This window comes from Trachurus trachurus (assembly GCF_905171665.1).
Source record: "Trachurus trachurus genome assembly, chromosome: 12".
Taxonomy (NCBI): Eukaryota; Metazoa; Chordata; class Actinopteri; order Carangiformes; family Carangidae; genus Trachurus; species Trachurus trachurus.
Genome location: NC_139908.1, coordinates 16,528,998 through 16,541,068, shown reverse-complemented (window position 1 = coordinate 16,541,068; position 12,071 = coordinate 16,528,998). Strand labels below are relative to the sequence as shown.

Below are 12,071 nucleotides of genomic sequence, written 5' to 3'. Positions count from 1 at the left end.
AAAATCAAAGCCCGGTGTTTGAGAGCAAGTTATACAGACCTGTCCAGCTCCTCAGGTATCACATGACTTCACTAATTTAATAACTAATCATGAGTACTGTCAGTGCTAGCTAGCAGTCATGTTTCTTTCACTTGCATCCTAATAAGGAACTGCAACAATTCAGAGAGCACTAGAGCCCACCACATCTCTGCTTTATATCTCTTTTTCACTTCACCCAATGTAATCAGAATTTCCCATTATTCACAACTACCAAACAAGTCTTATAACTGCTTAGGTTAGCAGTTAACTTCACAGGTTAGCTGTGAAGCTCAAGCTATGTACAAAAATATTGTGAACATAGGAAAGAAAAATATGATAATCACTGTCACTTCTGGTGGCGCTGCTCTGTGGTGACCCGGGCTCACGCTGCTATGACCTAGAATGTTTGTTGTGATTTCTTATTGTTATGTATGTGCGAGAGTTTCTTCTCCAGCCTATGTCGCTCTCCCACTCCGACGCACCTTTTGTCAAAAAGTGTTTCTACTGCAGTTATTGTTATGTATTGACAGTGTTCTTTTAACTACCTGAATGTGTTTTTTTTAACTACCTGCCTTGGTGTATGTGGTTGATGGGTATGGCGGCACTGTCTGAGTCCAGGCCAAATTTCCCCCAGTGGGGACAATAAAGTACATATCTTATCAGAAACTTTGAAAATGTATAATAGCAATGATACGAAGTAGAAATAAACATGACGATATATAATCAAAACAACATGAATATTACATACAGAAAATTTGATTTTATTAGATCACTTGGACAATATGGTTTGTCTATCCTGCAATGATTTATTAACTGTCTTGCCAAAGTTATTCATTCTAGGATCAATGACGACTCATTTTCAAGGCCTTGCTAACCCAGTCCAACAACATTGGTGTGTGTACTGGATTGACAGTTTCCTCATTCCCCCAATAGTTCTATTGCACTTGTTTAGGGAGCGTAAATGTACATTGTCATTGTTTTATTACCTCAAATAGTTTGGTGGCATCATGTAAAACCTGTTGATATAATGTAATAAGTTCCATATTATCTTACATTGGAGAGCTGTACCTGTAACATATGAGCTTTACAACTCAATAACAACAATTTTCTCAGAGTCAGACTCAGGACTATGATGTACAGTAACATATTACAAATTAATCTTACAAACATCTTCATCTTCTAATATAACATTTTACAAGTCAATTAATCTTAAATTCTGGAACTGTCACCAACATTATAGAGTAGTTACACTGCAGATAGAGTATATAACTCTGAAAGTTCATATTAAACAACATTATGTAATTCTAACTGACATTCTGACTAAAATTCATAGTGGTAAATTAACTTTCTAAAACTGAATATTCAATGAATCTGTCAAATCAAACTAGAACTGTAACATTCTAGAACTGCAACAGGTCACAGTTGTAGTGATACAATGTGACACTTCCAACATTCTAGGGCTAAAAAGAAATTCATCAGAACAGCGTTTCTAGAATTATATCCTTATAGAACTGAATCTTTGAAACATCCGGTGTTCCATAGCATTCCAGGGCTGTGATTGCATGCACACAAAGTTTTTAGGGACATCATGTCATTCCCAGCATGGGCCTTCCCAGCCCCAACCCGACAAGAGCCAGAGAATCAGAAACACCCGTGTGGGTGTGTGTGGCCTTCACCTGCGGGAGAATTCCACCTTGGCCCGGCCAACTCCATTATCTGCAAGGATCTTTCATCCACCAACTGTCAAATATTTCCTCAAACAACAGATAAACAAAGCAAATCTCAGTCAATAAGAAAAAGCGCATCTTCTGACTCTCCAAAATCCAAAATGTGCATCACTGCTCAGCCTCCGCAGGCTTTTAATCTTTGCAGATGTTTACTCTACTTTTGGCTCAAAGGCACCAGCTTTCCATTTTTAGCACACTTGTAATCTGAGTGATTAATCTAGTTCTTCTTCTGGATCTTTTTCACTTGATGAACTTTCTTTCTGGTCTCTTGTTTGTTGGTTTTGCCACTGTGACTGCTGCTGATAAAGGCATATTCCCCAAAATCTTATAAGCGGTCTTAGAACACATCTATCAAAGCATTAGCAGCGAGATAAGCATTAGCAGAGCAGCTCTTTCTTGAGATCAAATTAATCAAGAAAATAACTAAAATTACAACATATACTGTAGGCCTTTTTTCAATCCTTTATCCTTCAAGTCTCTGAGTAACAGTCCACATACAGCATCCCGACCATAGACTGTAAAAAGAATGGACGTAGCGTCCGTGACGTCACCCATTGGTTTGGGGGAGTCTGTTTTGTGCCGCTACTACAGGGGTTAGAACCGCGCCATGTTGGATTCTACTTGCCATATTTGGAGCGGTGCGGCCGTTGGCCGGCCGAGGGCCCGCCCACTGGCCTCGTAGCAGCGGTCGCCGGACCTGTCACTCAACGGTTCTGCGCCCTGATTGGCCAGAACTTTAACCCTAATAATAGTAAAACGGTAGAGTTTAAAAAAAATTCACCCCCCTCAGAGTGTGTGCGGGGGTAGAAACTATCGATTGAGACCAAAAAAATAAAATGTACCAGGCTGTAAATATGTTTTTTTAAGCTGTAAAATCGGCTATTTTAACATGGGGCTCGATTGGAGTTGCTCCCTTCTGGAGCCAGCCCCCAGCGACAGCCGAGGGGATTGCAGCTTTTTGAATGCGGAAGTGAGCTTCACTTCTCAGACCGACAACTGCCCCCTTGATCCCGACAGCATCTTTTTACATGCTTAGAAATTTCACGAGTCTTATATGATGCTATATGTTAACTGTGATATTAACAATGCAGCCACCCAAGGACAAACGCCAAGAAATATGCGGTGAAATATGAAGTACTGAAAAGGAATTCATCAGAAGCCAATTCAATTCTCAGGCCACCATTAACCTAAAAGCAGATTACTGCTTTGTAACCCTAGAATCAATCATTTCACTAGAGAGCAATCTGAAGCTCAGCTAAGACTCTACAACTTGTGATGTTATCTGAGGGAGATGGAGATTAGCTTCATTAACTCATTCATGTTTAAATTCACAAACGTCGAAAAGAAACTCTCAGCCTTTGCAGTTGAGCTACACCCACACATACACACACACACACACACACACACACACACACACACACACACACACACACACACACACACACACACACACACACACACACACACACACACACACACACACACACACACACACACACACACACACACACACACACACACACAGAAAGAAACTATACCATTTACTGCTGGATCTCACACACGTTGCTAGCTAGCTGTATCATGAACACAAGTAAACACACCCAAAGGCACACATGTGCGTGCAGCCGTGCACACACAAATCCAGCCCGACTGGCTGGCAGCTCCAACGGGCTCATAATGGTTGCCTTGTCAGCCTGCTTCCTTCTTTTGCCTCAGTAACAGCTCTCTGCCTTTTCCTGCCAAGCTTTACTGTTTGTTATCAACCTTTTCAGTGACACGGTACATTTCCAAGATGACACACACACACACACACACACACACACACACACACACACACACACACACACATTACCTATCAGAGTATTGTTACAAGATCAGAAACAGAATTTCCTAGGTAAATGCTTAAAAGGTTCCTAAATAACATTTCTAGGCTCATGAGAGAATTTTCTTGAACTTTAACAAAGTTGCTCAGTATAATTTAATTTTTATACATCACAAATCACTGTGTTCAACAAGACCATCTTATTCTCTAGAACAGGAGACCTCAGTGACAGACTCTCTTTTTTCTTTATTCACTCTTACTATTTTTAACCCAGCCACACCCTTTGCTCGTGATTTCTCGTCTCTTTATGTCTTTGTTTTGTGTGTTTTGTTGTAATTCTTGCTTTGTAAATCTTATCTTTGGTTTCTTGGATTATCTTCTGACAGCACGGGACAGAAGAAAAGAAATGGAGCACTATTGTGTAGGTCACCATGACAACAAACCCTCATCATTTGCAGCATTTCTTTTTGGTCTTTTTGGTGATATGCATGCAAATATTTTGCCGTTAATTCTGCCTAATACAGTTGTGAAAGTAATTCTGGTTTTCAATTAAATATAAATATTTTAGACATGAATAAGATAAAAAAAAATAAAATAAAAAAGATTTAGAAAATTACAGGACTTTCAGGTTAATTGTATCACTGGGCTGTTCAGTGTAACACTCCTACATATTCAAACCACTGCACTATAAAATATTTTTCTACATAGTATTCATAATTATATAAGGTGTTAAAGTATATAATGTCTCATATCCTCCAATTGTCTGCTTTATCCAACAGATACTCAATTCACAATATAAAGAAAAGGCAGTTATTGTCCACACCCAAAATTTCTATTTGATCTTTTGACACTTGTGCATTTTTTTCCTTGAATGAAACCTGGCATAAAATAGTAAAAAAGAATAGTATCATGTGTTTTTTTTTAACCTAGTTGCTTGTTTTGTTAAGGAGAAAAAAAGCAGATATTTATGTGGTGATAGGATGCAATGAAGTTGAATCTAAATCTTTCACAGTCACAGGAGTTGGAGCCCAGACCTTTACCAACATAGCTTTTAACACCCAAAGTGATAAACGCAGTTATCTTAATGTAGTCTGGGTGCGACCTGCAATTTTGAGGCCAAATGCCTGTGAGGGGCCTGCATGGCTGTTTGTCACAGTTCAAAGCAGAAACACAGCATCTGATAAGAATATCTATGTCAATCCATGTGTAAAAATGTGCACACAGGAAACCTATGCCTGTCCTTTCTTCCTCCTCTACCACTCTCCAGCTGAATGGTCTGGCCTGGGCTGCCAGCTGGGCGCTGCGTGCACCTCACAAGGGAGAGGAAGACACAGCCAGACACAGCCAGAGAGCATTCAGGCTTGCAGCACAGTCCCCTTTCGACGCGCCTCACAGCAGTAATTTCAGCCAGGCAGGGACACCAGAGAGAAACAGGGAGACAGAAAAGAAAAAAGGAGAAAGAAAAGCTGAACTAACACAAGGTCAGTCACAAGGTATGGTGGAGAAGGAAAGAGAAAGAAAAGAACTGAAAGGGGGACTCTGAATGATCAGAGCCAAGATGCACGACTCCAGGAAACACATACACACACACACAAACAGACGCATGCAGAACCTAATTTAAATCTTATTTGTCCTGTGTGATCACTGAATAACCACCTCAGTTCAGGTCCACATGTAGAGCACATGCAGGCTCCCACTTGGCGAACAGGAATCAAACTTCTGCATGTCTCAAACTCAACAACATAATAGTTTTGCATGAGAAGAAGAAAGAAAATCAACTCCACACACACAGAACAGGCCTGTGGCTACAACAACACCCTCGACTGTGAAATACTGAGCCGCACAATGTGTGGCTATTCACAGACATTTATTTATCAGTAGATTATAAAGAAGCTCATAAAAGAAACTTGACACCTGTGTGTGTGTGTGTGTGTGTGTGTGTGTGTGTGTGTGTGTGTGTGTGTGTGTGTGTGTGTGTGTGTGTGTGTGTGTGTGTGTGTGTGTGTGTGTGTGTGTGTAAGTGAATATGAGCTCCAACAACAAACAGTTGTTAAGGGTGTAGAGGCCTTCAGACGCTGGAATTGAAAGCAGCGAGTGCCACTTACACAAGGTTAAACTTAAGACTCAGCTGATCATACAATGTGTGAATTACGGATATTTCAATGTTTTACTTTCATTGTCGAAATAACCAGTACATATGGAGACAGTAAGTTGTATAAATGTTGATATTAAAAGTTGACCAAAAGCACGGGGTGACTGCAATAGGAACTGGACAAACTAATGATACATTTAGGGTGTGACATGTTAGTCTGGTATTACACAATTCCTGCCACTGGTTGTTCAGGAAGCATCTAACCTGATGACAGAAATATCTAAATACATTAAAAGATAAATCTAAAAACCAGCTCAAAAGATAATCAGTCCTTTTCCTAAAACTAATAAAATACAAATAGCAGAATAATCAAAATGCAATCAGTGATACAAAACATTGATTACATTTCTGCCCCCAGGAGGAAATGACTGGAGGCCTGAATAATTAGAAGGACTGATTAATATTAAATAGACGATAAGCTCAAGATAAATCACTGAATATTACCAAAGCAATTATTGACTTTTCTGAGCTGAAATATTAGCAGTGTGTTTTTTTAATCCATAGCTCCATGCACATCAACAGAGATCACCTACAGGAGGGATTTTAGATGCAGCCTGGTATTGTATGCACCGCGGTGAAGCAGGTTAAGTCACATATTGATCAAAAAGGTGTGAATACAACGGCTGGTCCTTCACAGAATCAAGACCTTAACAGGTTCACACCACTCTGTGCCAAGACTCTGCCCACAATGCCTCCAAACAATGTTATCCACATTTGTGGTAAATAAACAGATAACTGTCTTGTTTGAAAGAACCAATTCAGCAGTTCAGGCAGAAAGCTGAATCAGCACAACAGTGCACTTAATTTCCATGTTGTTGGACAGTACACAAATACCCACAGCTACTCATGATGCAACCATTGCATATTTGCAAAAAAAAACAACACAATGCGTCCTCCAAACTCATTGTGGATGTTTTGAAATTCAACTGTGATATATGTTGAGTCAACAATAAGCGAGGAAGACGTTTTGCAGGGGTTACTGAGTGTGTTGACTAATTCTCTGAGCGCTTTTGCAACTCCTCTCTTAGCTATGAAATGAATTTCCATGCGTTTCGACCCCACATGGTCTCCTTTCATCCCATCCACAGCAGCTGGATGAAGGAACTACTAATCCACTACAGTTGAAGCCAGCCCTCCACCCACACCCACCGCTGCCGCCATTCAGTCTCCACCAGCTCCCCAAGTAACAGGTGCATTTCAGACCATTTGGGGCTCAGTCTAAAATCAGTTACAGACCAAGCTATAATAGGAGTGATACCAGGGGGGGGGGGGGCACTAAGAGAAAATATGCAACAGCTCAACAGCAAAATGCATCAATTAGTGCTGGCATCTGGACCAAGGGTTTATGTGAATCAATGCTAATGACTGTAAATACTCATACTGCTTTAAAAACACACAATGAAGAATATATTTGAAGAACCATTGACCTTTGTACTCCTTCAGCTAACCTATTTTTTTTATATTGTAAATATTTGCATACTGACAAATCTGAGTGTGGTTTTTTTGTGTATGCGTGCATGTATCACCTGATGAGGTTTAACTGCAAGACCTGTGCTTCAGGAAACAGACCAAGAACAAAGAGCTGAGTGAAGTGGCAGTTGGCACATCTGGCCCAAAGTTATCATACATATTGTTCACTATTGATAGGCTAACTATTCAAATTCACAACAATACAAAAGCTAGGCTACTGGTTCTGGCTATTCCCCGTGGCAATAACAACCTGACAACAGCTAGTTTGCTGCTACTACTTATTATGTCTCCTTGCTAATAACAGAAGGGAGAGGATGCTGTCTGGCAGGGTCAGGGTCAGGGTCAGCGGGGTTAGCGTGAAGATTATAAGGTATTGACAAAAAGCAGTTTTCATACATATACAGTTGTAGGCTATATCTTGTTTGTGCATGTGTTATGTGACTTAGTTATTGTCATGTGAACTAGAGGTACAGCCAGGTAAAGTCAATGAACAGGTTTCATTTAACACAATAATTAAGCACCTTCAGGCAATGTCTGACACAAGACGACTCGCAAACCCTGATTGTCAAGACATGTGTGTACTGTTGTTAGGATTATTCAAAACAGCAGCTGCTGGTCCCTCCCTTTATCATGTGACAATAACAACACTTCCACTGACAAAAAAAATGAATGGTTTAAATGTTCATTGTGTCTGAGGACTTGACTTTAGGAAAAAAAACGAGGCAGAAGTTAAGTCCACCAGTAAATATCTGTAAGGCAGTTTGTACTAACTGCTACTGTCTTAAACAAATATTCACTGTCAACACCTGGATACACAACTATAGGCTTTCATCTTGCCATCTTGCTATGACAATCCAAACAGCATAAATGTTACCTAAACCAATCTAAAAATCATACTGACCTACAGTACAGTGCTTCATCCAGTCCTAATCTGTCTTAATTACCTTTAAGTAATAAAAATGCACATGTGTTGCTATGAGGAAGTGCCACTGCACGACACAGGAAACAGAATGGTTAACGTGCTATTCTGTGCATTGTGAGGTATTTCTGTATGACTCAATACACCATAGATAAATGACAACAACTTGCAGTGACCATAATCACTAACGTTAGCATGAGCCCGTGCAGACAGCGCGTGTTGAAAACGAAAACAGAGCACACCCAGCTGTCACTCCGCCCTCAGCTTTAGGTATGAACAGTGACACACAAAACACTATAGACACGATATGTGTCACACTGGTCACAACGACACTAGAGTGGTTTCACACTAAGTCACTAATATTTGAGGCACAGCACTGATATCATGGTATACATTAATTGGCTTTATGGAGACACCACTTAATCGGGTTACAAGCTGCTACACGTCCAATGTCCAGCCTCACAGGGCCATGGTGTGTTTTAAACGCCACATTTGGATAGAAAGATAGATAAGTTATCCCGGGTTAAATCGTGTTTGCTCGATAAATGTAGAGGAGGTTAATGTAGCTAGCTCTGCTGATAACTTACTGCCTCACTTAGCCTTGACCAACCTGCCACCAACGTTAGCTAAGGTAGCTATTCATCAGTCATCGATTCACCGTCCGACAAAAATGTTAAAACTACACAGTGACCAATTAGCGAAACTACTCCGGCACCACGAAGCAATTATTTCAACCTGCTGTGTGAAAAGAGTTGCCAATAATGTGGTGAATAAACCCCGTTGACTGGCCCTCGCTTGGAGAGAGCCTTGATACAGGCCATATCACTGTGTATAGCAGGGCAGGCTAACGTGTGCTAGCCCTGCTACCCTGAGAGTTACAACCAAGAAAAAGGTTTATTTCTCCACACCTGAAGGGACAGTCGCATTTAACTGTGTCAGTGAAACGCAAGTGCAAGTGTAAAAACATCTTACCTTTAATCCCACTGTTGTATTTATTCCAATGGCGGTGGGCACAACATTGCACTGTCCCAGTAACATCAGCAGCCCAACAGCATCCAGCCGAGCTGTAAACACAAGCCCGACCAACCCGCTGACATCCGCACTGCGCATGCGCCTGTCACTGCCCCCTCTCGCCCGTGCTGAGGAGGAGGGGAGGCTTCATGACATGATGCCCCCTCAAACCTGTGTTTGGGCCCTCTATGGCAGTGATCCTCAAACTTTTTCTCCTCACAGACAACCAAAACTGACTCAAAATAGACATCGGATCTTGTTTTATTTTACAAGGTTACTCCTGATCCTGAAGTGTTTTGTGTACAGATGTTTTATAACAAAGTGTTTTGCATATAGGATGCTTTATTAAAGTTTATTTGGGGGGAGGGGGGGTAATTGTGTCTTTAGAAGAAAAAGTAGCAGTTTGCATGTTGACTTAGATGCATAAAAATCACTATTATTACTTTAACATAACACAAACCACACATCGCCTCAGCAGTTCAAACTCAAGTTAATGTAGCCTAATGTAAGCACGTACAGTATAATTCACTATTTTTGGCAGCAGTTTGATGGGAATGCTATCCACATTCACAGATTATGACTTGAAAGAGAGGGTGGCTCTACTAAATCTTCCAACTATGCCTCATAATCAGCCACTAAACCATAGGAGTCAGCTGTGACAAACACACCCAGTGTCCTCATTCTGCTGTAGTGTCAGTAGCCCTTCCTGTAAAGCCTATCAGGGCTTGTTGTTTCATCAGGCAATACAATTAAACAATTGAAAAGGCACAATTTACAGTAACACTGGCCGTTGAGATATATCGTGCAATATGCACTTGTTTTCCCAGTGAGATTCAGAGAATTTTAGCACCCCCTTGTGTTTTGCTGACCCCATTGTGATTCGTTTTTAATTCTACAACATGGTGCAGTGACAGAGGCCTTACACAGCCACCATCTTCCTGATCAGGAACTGAAAATGCCTTGAGGAAACGTGCTCAGGAAGAATAAAGTGTAGGAGTGATGCAACAGCCACTTTTGTTTACATAACTGAGCCAGTCTTAGATGGAGTTCATCACTGTGTCAAGAGTTGAGTCCTCACAGGGACTTCTCAAAGGCTCTGAGAGGAGCAGGAAGAGGAAACTGAAATTCACAAAGGACGACAAGAGCCAAGCAGACACTATCAGTTGTCGGTTTTTATTGTAGCATGCAATTTCAAGTGCTAAAATCTTCCTTTTCGTAATTCCATCTCTCAGTGCAAAACACAGAAGCAGTATGCTGCTCGGCCAAGCTGTCTGTAAATCAGTGTAACACAGGTGAACAAGCCAGAAAATGCACAGACGAATCAGTCAGTCAAACAATACTCAAACAGTTCCATCAATCATTAATAGCACATAAATCATCATCACCATAGGTTAGACCTACTCCATTCCTGCATTACCAAACAGTTAAGTAAAAGGGAAACCTTTCACAATGTGATATTTCCAAGGAAATAAATGGAATACGTAACAGTATTATTCATTATGGGGACATTTTAGATATGCTGTCTCTTAAGGATTTTAGTTTCCTCATTCTGAAACATTACACAACTGCCCCAATGATTTAAACATTTAAATATCGCTGATTATCACAGGTTGTATAAATGAGCGTCTATACTATAAGTCCATCTAATGATGGTGCCAGACTGTATACAATGACGGATGTGTACCATCTCTTAATAGTTCATTTACATTTCAATCGAACAATAGATTCGCAAATAAAATGTCTAATACAGACATGAATAGTCAGAAAACATCAGTTCATCATATGTTTCACAATCAACAAACAGGCTTTTTCCCATAGAATATAGAATGATGAGACACTTTCTTGTCTAATAAAAAATTTCAACAGTTTCAGCAAACTCTCAAATTCAAAACAGAGAAGCAGACTTAGAATATACTAAGAAGGAAAAAAATACCACGACAACAACCAAATGTGGTCATAACAATAATAGTAATAACAATATAATCTCTATTAAACAATAATTAATTTTCATGAGCAAACAAGTAAAATGCTGCAAGCAAACTTCAGCACTTGACGTGGCCACACAGTGGGCATGTGCAGAACTCTTACAGCGCTGGGTGTGTTGTATCACAACTACAGAATCATCAGTACTCCTCCGCCATCACAAGAGGGACTATATCACATGCATGAGGCAGGATGCAGGGAGGACAGAGGCGGTGATAGAGGGTGAAAGAAAGTGGGGTGGGAAGGACGGAAGGGGTGGGAGTGGGTGGGAGGGCACACCCCACTTGGAGTGCACCTGCTGGCAGTGACAGGGGTGGAAATTAGTGCAGTGCAATTAGCCACTACAGCAGTGCTCAATAATAGACACTTTAGAAGGAAACAGGGAGTATCACTTTGACATAAGTTCAATACTCACAATACTGTTTTTACATACAGTAGTGCCCAGCCCTTTCCCATGAGAGCAACAAAAAAAATAGCAAAGTCAATATTGATACTGAGAGGCAAAAGAAAACACTGGCAAAAGTAAACACTGGCAAACAATATAATCAACGTTAAAACTTTGACCCATTTTGGTTTGGGCGAAAGGACCAGTTATCAACAAGTGAAATTCGGGTAAATACGTCCACAGAATATTTAAAGTGATGACTATAGAAAAAGCCAAAGTACTAGCTGAGCAACTTAAGTCTTCCCTGAGCGATTCAGACAGACAAGGATCTAGCCTCCTCTAATGGAACAAAGTAGAACTACAAGAGAAGTATCTCACTCCTCGACTTGACTGAGCCTTTCCCTCCTCACATAAGTGTACAGCTGAGGAATATGAAAAGCTATAGGAACGTTGCAGGGATTGATTGTACTGTACTGTACTGTACACAACATGGCACTTATCGTTACATTACTTCAAAGCTGAAGTTGTAAACAGATGCAGAGCGACAGTGGGTAGCTGAGGCTAATTTCATGACTTGGAGCAGC

At 40.6% G+C, this 12,071-nt stretch overlaps 1 protein-coding gene across 2 annotated transcripts in view; it reads right to left on the bottom strand.

The window, feature by feature from the left end:
- Positions 1 to 9,190, bottom strand: part of rabgap1 (RAB GTPase activating protein 1) — a 74,340-nt gene extending 65,150 nt beyond the window's left edge. For both annotated transcript variants that reach the window (XM_083983215.1, XM_083983216.1), the window contains exon 1: positions 9,081 to 9,190. The gene's annotated coding sequence lies outside the window, so the exon portion shown is untranslated. The remainder of the gene's footprint in view (positions 1 to 9,080) is intronic.
- Positions 9,191 to 12,071: the final 2,881 nt, after the last annotated feature.